The 14,856-nt window shown below is 39.6% G+C and overlaps 1 long non-coding RNA gene across 1 annotated transcript; it reads right to left on the reverse strand.

Moving 5' to 3' along the window:
- Positions 1-3,395: 3,395 nt before the first annotated feature.
- Positions 3,396-4,210, reverse strand: LOC148036393 (uncharacterized). Its single transcript, XR_015691020.1, has 3 exons — positions 4,087-4,210; positions 3,870-3,947; positions 3,396-3,743 (listed from the first exon to the last, which is right to left on the reverse strand). It is a non-coding gene; the product is annotated as an uncharacterized LOC148036393 (long non-coding RNA).
- Positions 4,211-14,856: the final 10,646 nt, after the last annotated feature.

Below are 14,856 nucleotides of genomic sequence, written 5' to 3' on the forward strand. Positions count from 1 at the left end.
CCCCTAAGTTTCTCAAAACCATATGATGTGACCTATCATTCGAAAACGCTTGAAAAATGGAATCTATTGAGCTATAGAGTGCTTGATTTGGAGTTATAGTGTTCAAGTTATGGCAAATCCAAAGATTTGACCACATGTCCCAAGCTTATGGGAAATCCCATATTCCCCAATATGGTGTTCAAGGGTCACAAGATTTAGAAAAACACAACTAAAATTAGCTATCTTACATAGAAAAAGCTACATGCTTTCAGGGCCTGCCTTTAAAAAAAAAACAAAGACGCATCATGAGAAAAAGGACACTATCAATCTCCTTCTTCACGAGTTCTTCCAAGGGCCAACATGATCGCCAACACAAGTTGTAGTCATCATTATTATACTTGAATAGGAAGCTATACAAACACATGTGGAAGGCATGAGATGGAGAGTATTGTCTAGAGCCATGAAGCAGACGTAGTAAATTTGACAAAGAGGGGCGCATGAACAACATATCTACCACTAGCTTACGTGCTCATATGGCCGTGATGATAGCATAAATCGCAATTGCTTTTGCCATACTGTTCATGTTGGAGATGAGCAAGGTGAACGACTTAGCATGGACCACCGTGACCACCTGAGAGGAAATTCAATGACCTTGATTTGTTGCAAATGTGAATGAGAGGAGGAGAAAGACAGTGTTCCAAGAGAGGTGTAGTGGGCAATACAAAAAGCCACTGCTAGAAGACACATCCATAAAAAATCCACTGCTAGAAGGCACAAAATGTGAGAGGGAAGAAAGTGCCATTTATTCCTTATGAAAATCATGATCATACATTTTCCTGAAGGTTCCATGTTAAACTAGTGATGACAGTTATTTTTGGCACCAATGGAGTGTGAAAGGGGCTTGACAAGGGTATGTGTGGTGTATTCTAGCTCAACAGTTGCATACCTAGGGAATCAATTTGATTTCATAAGAACATATTAGACCTGCAATCTTCTGGCGTAGGATTCTCGCATAAGCAGAGAAAGCCTGAATTGCTAAGATGGCCTTTGCCAAATGAGGAAGTTGATGGTGATGCAAGCATTCATGTTGATGAACTGAAAGGTAACACATGTTGTAATGAGGGTGATTTGTAGGAAAATGTAGAGAATGCAAGTTAAACATTTAGAAAAGAAATGTGGGGTAAGTAGATGTTGGGATGAGCTACGACTCGTCCTAACAAAAGGGCAGCTTTGGTGCATTATCACTTTGGCATTCTCTTACATAAGTATTCTTCGTCTTGTCTTTAACATGAATGTGCTTTGAAGTCTTTGAATTGTTGAGGACCTGAGCAAATTGGATTTGAAATAGAGTTTTACCTCCAATACACATTGAGTCTGATTGTATTGACAACTATTCTTGTTCTGAGTGTTTATCATGTGTTGATTCATCACTTCAAGTTGAAGCACTATAATCATGTGACTGCAGTGGGCTACTATATTATGTGCACTGAAGTCAAAGAGTTGGAGCAAGCATCATGGAGTGTGAGCATAGCTCTGAGATGTGTTAAGAACTTGATTTAAGCATTGAGTAGCCGAAAGAATTCAAGTTTGTGTAATAAACTTTTGTGAATCAAATCATTTTGATTTCTTTGAGTGTTTGCTTTCTTCGTACTTGTGATCTCGAGTAAACAGAGGCCCAATGCCTTTTGGCAAATCCAACCACAAGATGAGAATTCTTGATCTGTCTCACACCATGGACATAAGTCCTCTTGGATGTATCATTATTGTGGGTAACATGGTCATATTAGGGCGTACTACCGTAGAATGCATAATGATAGGTGCAATGAGAAAGGCAAGGTGAAAGTCAGATTTTACAAATCTTGATGGCTGTAGCATTGTTCCTAGTGAGTCGGCTGTGAAGATTGAAGAGATAAATGCCATGAAACCTAAGTTTGATGATGATTATATCATAGGTGCTTCGTCTTTTGATGCTACTGAGTTTGATAGATGCTTCATTTACTTATTCTCGGTATTACCTACTTCATGTGAAGGCTTCTTTCCATGTTACTCCATATCAGGATTGGTTTCATACATATAGCAGCCTTACAGCTTTTGTGAGACTAAGTGATGATTCTACATTGGAGATTATTAGAATTAGGGATGTAAGACTCTAGTTGTTGCTTTTGTTTTGACAATCCCTCTAGGTATAGGCTGAAATAACTAAGGTCTAACAATGGGGGTGTATATGTGTGTAGGGCATTTGAGTAGTTTTGTGCGATGAATAGGGTATTAAGCATCAATCCTACCACTATTGCTAAGTTTTATGTAAATTTAAAATTTTCCTAGCACTAGCTACTATAAGTGTACTTACAAATACAATAGTATGAAAAAGCAAGAAAATATTCAAAAACACTTAAAATTTTACACATAATTGACAATGACAAATAAAAGCTGAGAAGACTCTAATGTCCCCAAATGTTAGTGTGTAAGGTGAAATTAACCTCAGTGTCGATGGATTTAGAAAAATTTCACAAAAGCCCCAATTTTATTTTATGAAATTTGGATAATCTTGTGCATTGAATACAAAATCCCCAAAATTTGGATTGAATTCATCTAATGGAAACGCATGTGCTAGTTGGGTCAGTGACTATCAAGAGAAACGAGGTTAGAAATTTTCAAATGATAATGATGGGATAGTTCGTTGTAGGCTATGAAAGCTTACGTAGGCTATCAACTACAATCAAGAGTTGTGCAACTATACATTTGATTTTGGGTTGCAAGCCTTTCAAGATATAGGCTATCGTGTCTCATGAGAAAGCAATATAACCCTTATATTTCATGCTCAACATGGTCACACCAAATACAACTCTCCACTTGATAAATCCATTGTTCATTGGTCGGGGCGGATATTGAACTAGATTAGAAACCACACATTCTAGTATAGTGTTGTTTGTAATGCTTTGTTAGACATTCCTCATCCCTTGTTAGTAGGTAAGGCGTCTTGCACTTATGATCGTACAAACCTTGAACCCATTATAAGCATTTAGCTATCTAATCCAATATCAACTTTCTTGCTTTTGAAAAGGCTATAAGTTCATAAACTTTCAACTTTAAAAGAAGGGAGACTAAGAATGGTTTATCTTCAAAGCCTTCTCTATCTTTCTACATTCAACAAGCATACTCGATTGAGGGTTTGGTTTAGCTGTGTGGGGTGTTCTTTAGTTGTTTCCTTGATTTTTCTTTCATGTTCATATGTTCTATTTTACATTGCTGCAGTTGTTAATTTGCAACTGTTATTTTGATTTTGTGGGTTGGGTATGCACAACGTGGTCATGCAAACACTATCATAAGCCAGACATTTAAGCTTCTGGTTTTGTCAAATTATGCTGCTTATTTCCGCAATTTGATCTTGATCACATCCTCAATATACCAAAATATAAGCTGAAGCAAGAAATAGATTATTGATAAGTACACCATGCTAATAATAGAGCCAAAACCATTATAATCTTATTGCTAGGTAAGATTATAAGCTGAATCTTGAGGCATCACCATAGTGATGGAAGCGTTGGATGGATTGGATTCAGATATTGTTATAGAAATCCAGTGAGAATTAAGGAAGACTATGTACAGACAGATAACTAGAATGGCAATGGCTGCGAACAGTGATGGTAAGTACAAGCAGCTAGCCATGGCGTCCGAGCGGAAGGGGAGCTGCAGAGGTCTTTCTGGGCGCCTCATCGAGCATGAGAGGGACGTGAGGGATGGAGTTGAAGAGGCTGTCGAAGCTGCCATCAAGAGCAAGCAGTTATATGAATGAATGAATATGACAGAGTCGATGTGAATGAATGAATGAAGGAACGAATGAATGGGTGTGTGTGTGTTTGAGAGAGAGAGAGATCAGAGAGAGAGACCCAGTGGTGATGAGAGGGCTGCGGGCTCCCTCTTTCATGAGCACCAAAGACCCATCATCCATAGCTCTCTTCCCGCAGCTGCGACGTACCACTCGCGAGCGTTAGAAATGCCAGCATTTGTAAGCAAATGATGAAAATGTATCCATCGCCAACACGTCTGCAAATGATCACAGGCGTTCATCGAGATGCATCGATGATCATCGACAACAATAGTTACCTGCAGCCGCTGCCGCACGAGCATGATGACCCGCACCCGCACTTGGAGTTTCCACAAGACATTGTGATCTCTCTCTCTCTCTCTCTCTCTCTCTCTCTCAGTGAATCTAATCTCTGAGTAGCTTCCTATATAGCACTTGATTTTATCCTAGTAGCAACCCCTAATTTAAAAGAAGTGAAGAATAACACATATATTAGCTGTTTTCCTTGATCTAACTCGTTTCTCGTTGTGCTAGTGAACCATTGGTGAAGTACAAACTTTCTCTCTCATCCTTGACTTAGCACACCCCTCGGTATACTGGTACAAACAAGTGAAGTACAACTTGCTCCTCAGCGCTTATAGCCACCTTACAAGATGCTTGGGGCTTTTTCACCTTAGAGTTACATTTTGATTGCTTTTAGCTCTTTCCCTAGAGGTACTATGTGACTAATGGCTCTCTAATGGCTACATGACTTAGCACAACATCAATAAGGGCATTATAACCTATACGGGAACTTTCCACATCCCTTTCTTGTTCTCCTTCGACGATTTCACCTCTCTCCCTGTCTAGCAAAGACAACTTTTGTTAAAGCACTCTTGTAGGAATACACTAAAGAAGTGGCATATGTTGCATACTAAATTGTACTGAAAAACTTATCTTCAGAAACCAAGTAAATAGTTTCATGCTCAACATTACACTTGCTATTTTGATTTAAGGGATTCAAAGATCATATTAACGACTTTGGTACCAAAATATTGTGTTGACTTTTAGGATAGAGCTAGTACGAAATTGAAATGTAGCCAGCCTTTCGCATCTGCATGTCTATTGTGACTTGGAAAATGCAATTACATCAGAGGATCAATGACATAAATAGTACAAATATAAATGTCGCTAACCTTTTCCATTTGCACGTCTATTGACTTGAAATTGCAATTATATTAAAATATCAAATACCATTTGGCACGTTCTTAGCGAAAAGCATTATTAAAACTATCAAAGAGGCATTGTCCCACATTAAGACATGTCGAGTGCTTCCTAAAAGACATGTTCTAATAAATAACAATTGACTTTAACACTCAAGAAGAGGAACTTTATGTGTGATACCCTTCTTTATATGCAAAGCGTGTGAAGAGGAATCCAAAGTTTTTCTTTCTTTGAACCCACACCATAACTTGCATAGTTTTGAGTGAGCTTCCCAATCTAACCAGAGCTGATCTTATTTTGTGCACATGCACAAGATCTATACATGCATGCAGGTGTTTATGTGCATGTGCATGTGTACACGTGCATACATACATATGTATGCATATCACTAGCATCATATCAATACAAAATTCTTTGAACATATGATACTAATGACAAACTACATTTCAACTAGTGACCAATTATGCATTGATTTTGTCTCTAAAGTTCCCTAAATACTTGATTCATCTTGATTATGATGATTTTTTGTACAAATCATGACTATTGATACATAATAACAAGTTCAAGTTGTTGTTTTTGGCGAAAAAAAGAAATCCCACTACCCTAGATTTCTTTGCAAGCATAAAAATAAGAAAGCCTTTGCTTTAAGTGTTAAGATGTTAGGGCCATAGATCGGAATATTGTAGTGGATGAGATGGAATAAGTTGGCAACTTTCAGTAGGTTATCATAGTGTCTCCATAATTATATTTGATGTGCACTAGTTTAAACAGGTATTTGAAGGAGTAGGGACAACCATTCAATGGGGGATCATGTTGGTTCTTGGAGTTAGATTCAAGAAAAACTGGAATGAGTTGTGAGACATATTGACTTGCCAAGTAACTCTGAGTAGGCACATGTCATTTCTTCTTCTTTTAATTTAGTAAAATGAATGCCACAAATATGTTTTATTTTGCAACAAGTTTCTAATTGATTCCATAGAGGTGATCTTCTACCCTAACCCACAATAACCTCATTGGTGTATGTTGTGCCTCTAACACCTTGAATGGCTCAAGTCATTAGGGCCAAAAACACTTCAAAAAATGCATTTTTGTTAATCATGAGATTAAGAAAATGGTAAAAAAGAGTTTGCCACATGTGCAAGAATATGGTATTCTTGTCTCCTCTTTTTTGGAGATAGTAAAGTCCACTTCGTGATTCTCTCCTCCTTTTTAGCCAAAATTTCCAAAGTCTTACATGTTTTGATAGTCCCAAAGTCCTTATTTACTTATAAAATCTAACAAAGGGCATGATGAAGATGCTGTGAAGTTAATGATGACTTTTTTGAAAGTCCAAAACGTTTTGGCACTCAATATATTTTGATCAGTTTTCTTTATATTCCTTTTTAGTTCATTCACCTTTCTCGGTGAGCTTCTTTCTCTACTTTATAGTTCATTCACATTTCTCGATGAGCTTCTTTCTCTACAAATTTACTTTAAGTATGGCATCCAAAATGTGCCCTTCTCATTTAGTAAACTCCTGCACCTTCTATAGCCAAGGAGCTGAAGAAAATTGGGAGCGAAATATCTTTAGCACAAATGATTGGGTTGCCATACTACCCTCTTGCAAGGACTCTCACAAGGTGAAAAGAAGAAAACGAGAGGATATAAAACGTCACTGGAAGGGACATATCATTTCTTTCAAATTTATGAGATTGAAGGGTGGTTTATCAAAGTGCAACATGTTTACATGGCCAAGGATATGCACTTGCCTCCAATTGAGGGTGTTTCACAACAAACACATTCTAAGTCTTGACTTGATAGCATATGTAATATTTTTTTCATTTAAGCAAGTACTAATAATGAATTCTTGGTTGTACATATATTTTTGTCAACAAGTATTGAATGAAAACCTATGGAAAGCTTACGTGAAACCTTTCATGTGATTCATAAGGTGTTCACAGACATTATCTATGCTCATCAGATTGTGCACTCTTTTACCGAGGGAAGGATTTTTATATATTACGCATGTTTCGTGGCTTTGTGGAGGGGAGTCGGAATCAATAAGTGTGATTGCCCTATCCAAAATCAACTCAATACATTGCTCGCTTATCCATAACATATATGAGTCAAGGTAATCTCAATAATACAAGAAAAAATGTAACAAGTTGGTAAACTGAAAAAGGATCCCTTAAAAAACCATTAATATGAAAGAGACTTACATTCACCCCATCTATCTTGAGTATCTTTTAATCTATTGTCTTGCAGACATTTGAAATCACTCTCCATGCACAAGTGTGTGTATGACTTTGCAATGGCACTTCTTGTTAGAGAGAGTTATATGGTTTTTAGGGTAAAAAATATGCATATATGTGGTGTCCAAGAAGTTAGTCACAAGCCTGCCAACACATTGCAAACGGAAATATGTAACTAAAATAGACAATCAAATAAAATAGACAATTAAACAAAAAGCAAGCAATATTCCATGTAACACATATTCTTGTTTGGCCATGGATACCACTTAAACAATTCATGAGAACAATTTCTCTAGTGAGTGTATCTGATGTAAGGAAAACAAATATGGTAGTTTGTGATGGAATCAAAAGCTTGAAAAGACATTGCTATATTTGAACCACATCTCGAAAAAAATTCCATTGATAACAGTGGATCAACAATACATATAATTTAAGAGATTTCTTTGACTAGGAGATGTAATCAATGCCCTAAAGCTAATAGCAAAAATACAAGAGTGTTATTTGCAATCAACAGCACAATCATTCTATATACTAAAAATTTTGAGAGTCAAAATTCCTTACCTTATGCAGTAATAAATTACACAATGTGACAATTGAATATCCTTTTTAACAACTAGCATAGACTTGTCCTATAGAGATATGCTAAGATAGTCCTCTTCCTTAGAAGTGCATCATGAGACATCGATAACCATTTGTCCATACAACTCACCCATTCTTTTATAATTAACTAGGCCAAGCACATTGATTTTTCTCTTGCAAACATCATCCTAAGTTTCCATGACCTCTTGTGTTTTTTCTTCTTGGTCAAACTCTTTCTGGGATGCAATCCTTGTTGGGTATAGATGTATCAAATCCTCGATCTTTGGCCCTTTATCTTTCCTACACAAATTTGGGGTAATGTTAAGGATCTCAAAGGCTTTTTTATCAATAGCGGGCAAGGGCCTCAATACCTTGTCGAACATGTACATTGTTTTGTTGATCATACTAAAATCTTTGTTCATCGAGGTGATCCTATGAGTATGAGCAGCAACAATGTAAGCATTATTCATAAAGTCAATACTAAATTTTTCAACTTCCTCCTAAAGACAAATAATCATGCGAGCTACTAGGAGAAAAGTGGTGCGCATCATTCATCATGCCATGGTGCAGTTGTCTATGACATTGGGATCAAAGAAAAGGGGTGGAAGATTGTGTTCTTGTGAGGTGGAATTTTACCTAAGTAGTATCCTAAGTTGCCTAATGTAATTACAGGTAGTAATGAATGTAGGGTCAAGGCCCGAGGAGAATTCATCCACAAAACAGACGATAGGGTCACCCAAATTTTCCAGGGTAAAGCTAAGGGCTTCCTCCGATGTGGTGTAATTTGCATTGTAGATTACGGGGTAGTCGTACTAGCCATGGAAATTGGGGTCAAAATCCACTCCCATTCTTTAGAGGTATAGCATGAATATCGGGTTACTATATTCGAATGGGAGGGTGTTGTGAAATGCCACCCAAGTGTCCATGTTTATGTCACAAAGGCATCGTCTCCATGTAAGTTGGCACTCGTAGCCCGTCACTGATCTCAGGACCTCAAAAACCTTGTCCTATCAAAATTTCACACCCTCCGTGAGAGACTACATGGATCTAGAGCATGGCTATGGAGTTTCAAAGATGGAAAGAAGACTCATGTAGACATAGACTTAGACACTGACTGTCACACAAGTAAATTAGGTTTCAAGATTGAGACTTGAACTCATAAACACAATCTTATGTGTGTGAAAAATGACACTGACACTTTACTGAAAAGAAAAGAGTACTATCATTTCATTAAGAAAAGGAAGCAAGTACAATGCTTTATAGAAAAGTAGTAAACTGCAATAGGCTCCACTATGCATATGGGATAGGTAAGCTTGCATGTCCTTAGCCTTGAAGCTCCATACAAAGAGGCTGTTACTAGGTGCGATTGTCTGAATCTCAACACCCCTCCTCAATCACAACTAGAAAGGCACAAAGTATGTAGAGGCTATAATGAGAACCACCTGTAAAGTGTGGGCACACCACAAATATGGTAGACACCAGAGGCTATCACAGAAAAAAAGCTAAGTGTGGGCACCAAAACATGGTGGACATCCAGAGGCTGTAACAGGGGCCTCACAAAGTGTAAAAGGGCTGTAATGCCAAGTTACATGGGGAATTTACAAAGCTTATGTTTGAGACATTAGGGCTAGGAAATAGAAAACTAAAAAAGTCTATCTAAATAGAAGGACTGATGAGGTTTCTCCTTCTCCTGGTGGTCTTCTTCTTCTTATTCTTCCTTTGCTTTATTCTCTTCTTCTTCTTTGACTACAACTAGATAGGCCTTTTGGGACCTCTTTCTTGCATGGTAGAACTTCTCGGTGTGTTCGGTCCTTTTGCAGAAGTCACAGAAGAGCTGACCCTTCTTTCCTTTGTACCTGTTGCCAACATATAATGCATGTTCATCTCTAGAGGTACTTGGTTCTTCCTTAGTTTTTAGCTTCTTTTCCTCTTCTAATACTGATGCTTGGATATCAACAAGTTCAGGATTTGGCATGTTGATTAAAGTTGTTGATACATTATTATATTCAAGAGGAAAACTCTTAAGTAGAACACCAATGCAAACATCTTCTTCCATTTTAATGTTGATTCCTGCAAGTTGGGTTAGAAGTCCTTCCATGTAATTTATATGTGTGGCAAATGATGTGTTGGACTTCATTTCAAGCCTGAAAAACTCAATTAGGAGACCATACTTTGATGTTTTAGACTGTGCACAGAAGAAGGTGTCAAGTCTCTTCCGTGTATCCTGTGAGGTCTCACAGTTATCCACATGGTGGATATAGTTGTCGTCTAGCTCCAGTTTGATAATGACCTGGGCTCTCTCATCATTCTTTTGCCAAGTAGTTGCAAGGTCCGCATCCCAAGGTTTCTTCTCTTTGCCATTTGTGAAGGCCCAGAGACCCTTCTTCATCAAGATGAGCTTGATGCGGGTTTTCCAGGTGTGAAACCCAACTCCCTTGAACCGAGCCATCGGTGAGTCTTTTTCCATGCTAGAGAGCCGGAGCAGCAGCAAATCAGTTCCAAGATTCTCAGATTTTACAAGTGAAAGAGCAAATTACAATGTGTCAGGAGACACAAGTAATGATAGTGTGAAAACACACTATGTCTGACTTGATATTAAGCTTGAATCTTCCTGGTCGGGTCTTCGATCCTTTGTTGGTCTTTTCCCGGTCCTTCCTCTCCTTGATTTGATGCTGGGGCGGTAGATCAGAGTGACAGTGGGTTGCTTCAGGTGGCAGGAGAGAGAAAATGATGAGATTTTTGAGCTTTGATGAAAAATGGCTATGGCTGACAGTTTAGGGTTTCAGACAGGGGCTTGGTTTTTTGCTCTGTGTGGGCTGAATACTTGATCATTTTCCAAAAAAATTTAATGGAAAGAAATCTTATCTCATGGGCTTTCATTGCCCCATAACCATCATCAACATCAGGTCGAGCAGCAGCCCCGCAGGACGACAAAACGCCTACATGCACAAATCGGATAGATCTCAACGATTTTGATAATGCTGAGGGTAGAGGTGGCTAATGTAAGTGGCTATGGTGCTAAGCTGCTGTGCCTTAACCAGAGGAAGAGGTCTTTAGAAGGAATCATCAGCTGATATGCTCTATATTGAGAGATCCAATGACTCCAACTAAGCTGGGTCCTATTGGCTATGGAGGACACTCAAGGCAGAAGTTGAGAAGATTGAAAATGCTGAGCTCCAAGGTGTGCAATGCTTAGGTGTGAGATGCCAAGGAGAAGCTTTGGAAGTAGAGGAACATTTTCCTAGAAGGAATTGCAGTGAGATATGACTTATGGAGAGAGATCCAAGAGCTTGAAGCAAGCAGGGTGCAGGCTGGCTATGGTTGCCAAGGAAGGTCAAGTAGAGATGAAGGTGAGAAATGGAACCATGAGCTGGTCTTGAGTTGACCTGAGATTAAGATGAACTTAGAGAGAACAGAGAAGAACTAAGCCAAGCTGAGCCATGCCCGACTGGGCTCTAATACCATGAGAGACTACATGGATGGAGGTTCAAAGATAGGAGAAGACTCATGTCGACATAGACTTAGACACTGACTCTCACACAAGTGAATTAGGTTTCAAGATTGAGACTTGAACTCATAAACACAATCTTTTGTGTGTGGACAATGACACTGACACTTTACTAAAAAGAAAAGAGTACTATCATTTCATTAAGAAAAGAAAGCAAGTACAATGCTTTATAGGAAAGTAGTAAACTGCAATAGGGTCCACTGTGCATATGGGATAGGTAAGCCTGCATGTCCTTAGCCCTGAAGCTCCATACAAAGAGGCTATTAGTAGGTGTGATTGTCTGAATCTCAACACTCCGTGCCCTAGAGGGTGGGGTTCTATTATCTCCCCTTCAACCATCTATCTCCTAGCCTACTTCAATGGCAATCACCTCTTCCATCATCGTAATGGGGATGAATCGGTGCAAGTTGGTGGGGAACTGGAAGTTAAAATCAAAAGGCTGGCGTACACTTTCTTGTTGCTCCCACACGATGGTATATGCATGGAAGCTGGCTGGGAGTTTATCTAAGGTTGGTGGAACGAGTGCAGTCAGCTTGGTCTAGCATTCAATCTTCTCCTGGCTTCCTCCACCATATGTTTCCTTTTTTCTTTCAGCATTGCTCTCCTCTTGGCGAAGGTGTCTGCTAGTCTTCTAGGGGTGGAGAAGAAGATGGTGGGACTAATTCCTCTTCATGAGGTCCCATTTTGAAGTTTAGTCCTACCTCTTCCTCTTGTCATGGTTTCTCTTGCACCCCTTCGGGCAAACCCTAATGCGTCCACCTCTTGTGGGGTCAGACCTTCTTGCAAGAACAGATACTTTCTTTGCTCTTCAGAGCTTAGGGGGACTCCCACTGGTTGTGCTGGCATATGCAAGCCTACGTGCAATCCCAAGCTTCTTCTTAATTGTCTCATGTGGATGGCCGCCACTCTTCTTTCAGCCAATACTTTGTCTTTCTCCACCTGAGCTAGATGGTGTACCAAGGTTTTAAATCTTCTTTCGTTCTAATTGTCCCATTCTTTTGCTCTCCTCTTCATTTTCTTGAGGCTTTCCCCTGCCTCTGAGCTAGCACTATCATCCTCCGTTCTTGATCTTACATTTCTCCTCTTAGTTTCTGTTGCTCTTCCTTTGCCAAGGCTGCCTCTTGTATCAAATTTCCACATCTTTTTCGTATCTATGTGCTCTTTCCTCCCTCAGTGCTTCTAGTTCTTCTGTGGCTTTAGTGATTTCTTTGTTGTGTCTTCGCAGGCGCTGTATGGCCTCGATTTCTTCATCCAGTCTTGCCTATCATTCAGCTTTTGTCTCCTCTTTAGCTTGTAGTACCTGCTCCTTCAACTCATTAATTTCCCTTTGGGCCATGGCTACTTGGCATGTTTTCTCCAACTGGAATGCAGCCATGGCCTCCTTTTTGGCTTCGAGCTCTTTTGTTGCTATTTTCTTTTCTTCCCTAGCTTTTTCCAATTGCGACGGTATTTGTTTTACGTATTCATCGTATTCCTTAGCTAGTAGCTATGTCATGGGTACGGAAGTGGTAGAGGCTTCCACCTTTTGCCTCTTCAAATCTTACCTGGACTCGCCATCAGTTGTAGCCAGTCTCTTGGTCCCTATCACTAGAGTGCCTTCTTCGGTACCTCGGGTCATCTCCTTATTTACAAGGTACTGCACCCAGGCTAAGACATTATTGGGGTCTACTTTTGGCATGGAGCCCTGGGTGGTTGTGACTGTGGGTGTAGTTGGCACTAGGAGGGTAGAAATGGGCATGATTGTTTCCTTTCCCTTACCTTCTTTTGGAGGAGGTGGCATGATTTCTGACACACGGGTGCTCGAGCTTGACTCTTCCTCTCTCAACGGGATCATGGTATTCAACTCATCTCTCTTACTCTACTTCTCTATAGATTAGCGCATAGTTAGATCCATATCCTCATCCTCCTTTCTTTTCACCTCTATCTCTTCTTCTGCTGCCTTCCTTTTTCTCTCCTTCTTGGACCTTCTTGATTCTTCTCTCAACTTTTCTGTCTCTTTTTCTGCTTTCTTTTTCCTCTTTTCTTTAGTCTTTTTGGACCTCCTGCAAGCCCTCTGCAAATCATCTTTCTCTTTTTTCCTCCTTTCTTCTTCTGTCATTCCCTGTGAAGCCTTCCTCCTTTCCTCCATGTACCTCTTTTGACTAGTCTGCAGCTCTCCTTCCCCTTCATAATTAATCTTTGTATCTTTGCTTGTTTGCATCTATTGCTCTTGTTGAGGAGGTGATCTTAATGGTGTCTCTCCAACTCCTTCTTCTTCTCCTTCTCTCTACCCTTGCCCCAAGTCTTCTCTCATGATGGCTGTGAGGACCCCACCCAATCCGATGGTTGAGGCCTTAGAAGATGAGGCTTTCCTTTTTGCCTTGGTAGCTGGAGACTCTCCTCCTGCTCGCCCTCCTCTTGTTGCCAGCATGGCCTTAGCCAAGGTCTCGATGGTCTTTCTCACAAAACCATTGAGATTCACCTCATCGAGTGCTTGTGTTGCAATTCTCTCTAGCAAAGGGACGTTAATGCAGCTCATGATGGTGTTGTACCTTTGACCAGAGAACATTGCATGCACCATTTTTGCTTGGAGTTGAATCTTATGGTCGAGGATACCTTCCGAGCTGATGCCGTCATTGGTATGGACCTTTATCTTGTCCACTCCCAGTATGGTGTACACATCTCTCTTTGGCTTTCGTTCCACCTTATTGGCCAATCCCAAGGGCCTTTCCACCAGGTCTGTCAATCTGTACTTGGTGAGCTTGTTCCCCCTCTCACATGAGGACGATGCCATGGTTCATGTTTAAAAGTTCTTAGAAATTTTGAATAGCAGATATAATTGACTCCTTAGATAATTGCTTCCATGTATTTTTGCAATTGGCATTGGTCTATGATCTACCTCATAGTGCATTCCTCAATGGCTACATCCTCTAGGTTGAAGACATGCCAAAACTTGAACTGGTTAAAGGCCCGTGTTTCCACTGAAAGGCTGTATTTTTCCCTCTCTTCTTCTAAGAAAGACAAATTTCCAGCCTTTTCCTAGCCTACCATGATGGGTGCCTGCCTCATGAAGACACATTTACCATTAGTGTTTTTTCAAACTAATTACAAGTAGAAGGAGATGACTATATAGTTGTGTTGAACTAGCATGTAGAAGTAGACTTTTCCTTCAAGTAGTCTATTGATTTCAAATTTTATTAACATTTTCCTCTATCACAAGTTGTTTCATCCTTCCATTATTATTATTAGGCATTAGTTGAGGTTTCTAATGTGTGATTTTCCTTTATTTTTTCCTTATGTTTGGTTTGATTCCCCTTCCCCCTCTCAAATGAGAAGAATCCTTCCTAGAATTTAAGGGTGAAAGGATGAAGAGCCTTCAGTACATAATCTTAGTGCTTTACTTTTGCATGAGCCAAGCATAGAAATTCTAATTATATGCTAACTTAGCATAGCTATCCATGTCAAAAGGATGGATGCCTACATATGTAATGTAAGTGAGGACATCAAGCAAGAAGTCACCAGAGTTTACTTTGCTAGCAATGTGCAACTCCTCTTCAGTGAGGATGCGA

The sequence above is a fragment of the Lygodium microphyllum genome, chromosome 5 (genome assembly GCF_053477565.2).
Source record: "Lygodium microphyllum isolate KBCC chromosome 5, Lygodium_microphyllum_v1.1.10, whole genome shotgun sequence".
NCBI classification, from domain to species: domain Eukaryota; kingdom Viridiplantae; phylum Streptophyta; class Polypodiopsida; order Schizaeales; family Lygodiaceae; genus Lygodium; species Lygodium microphyllum.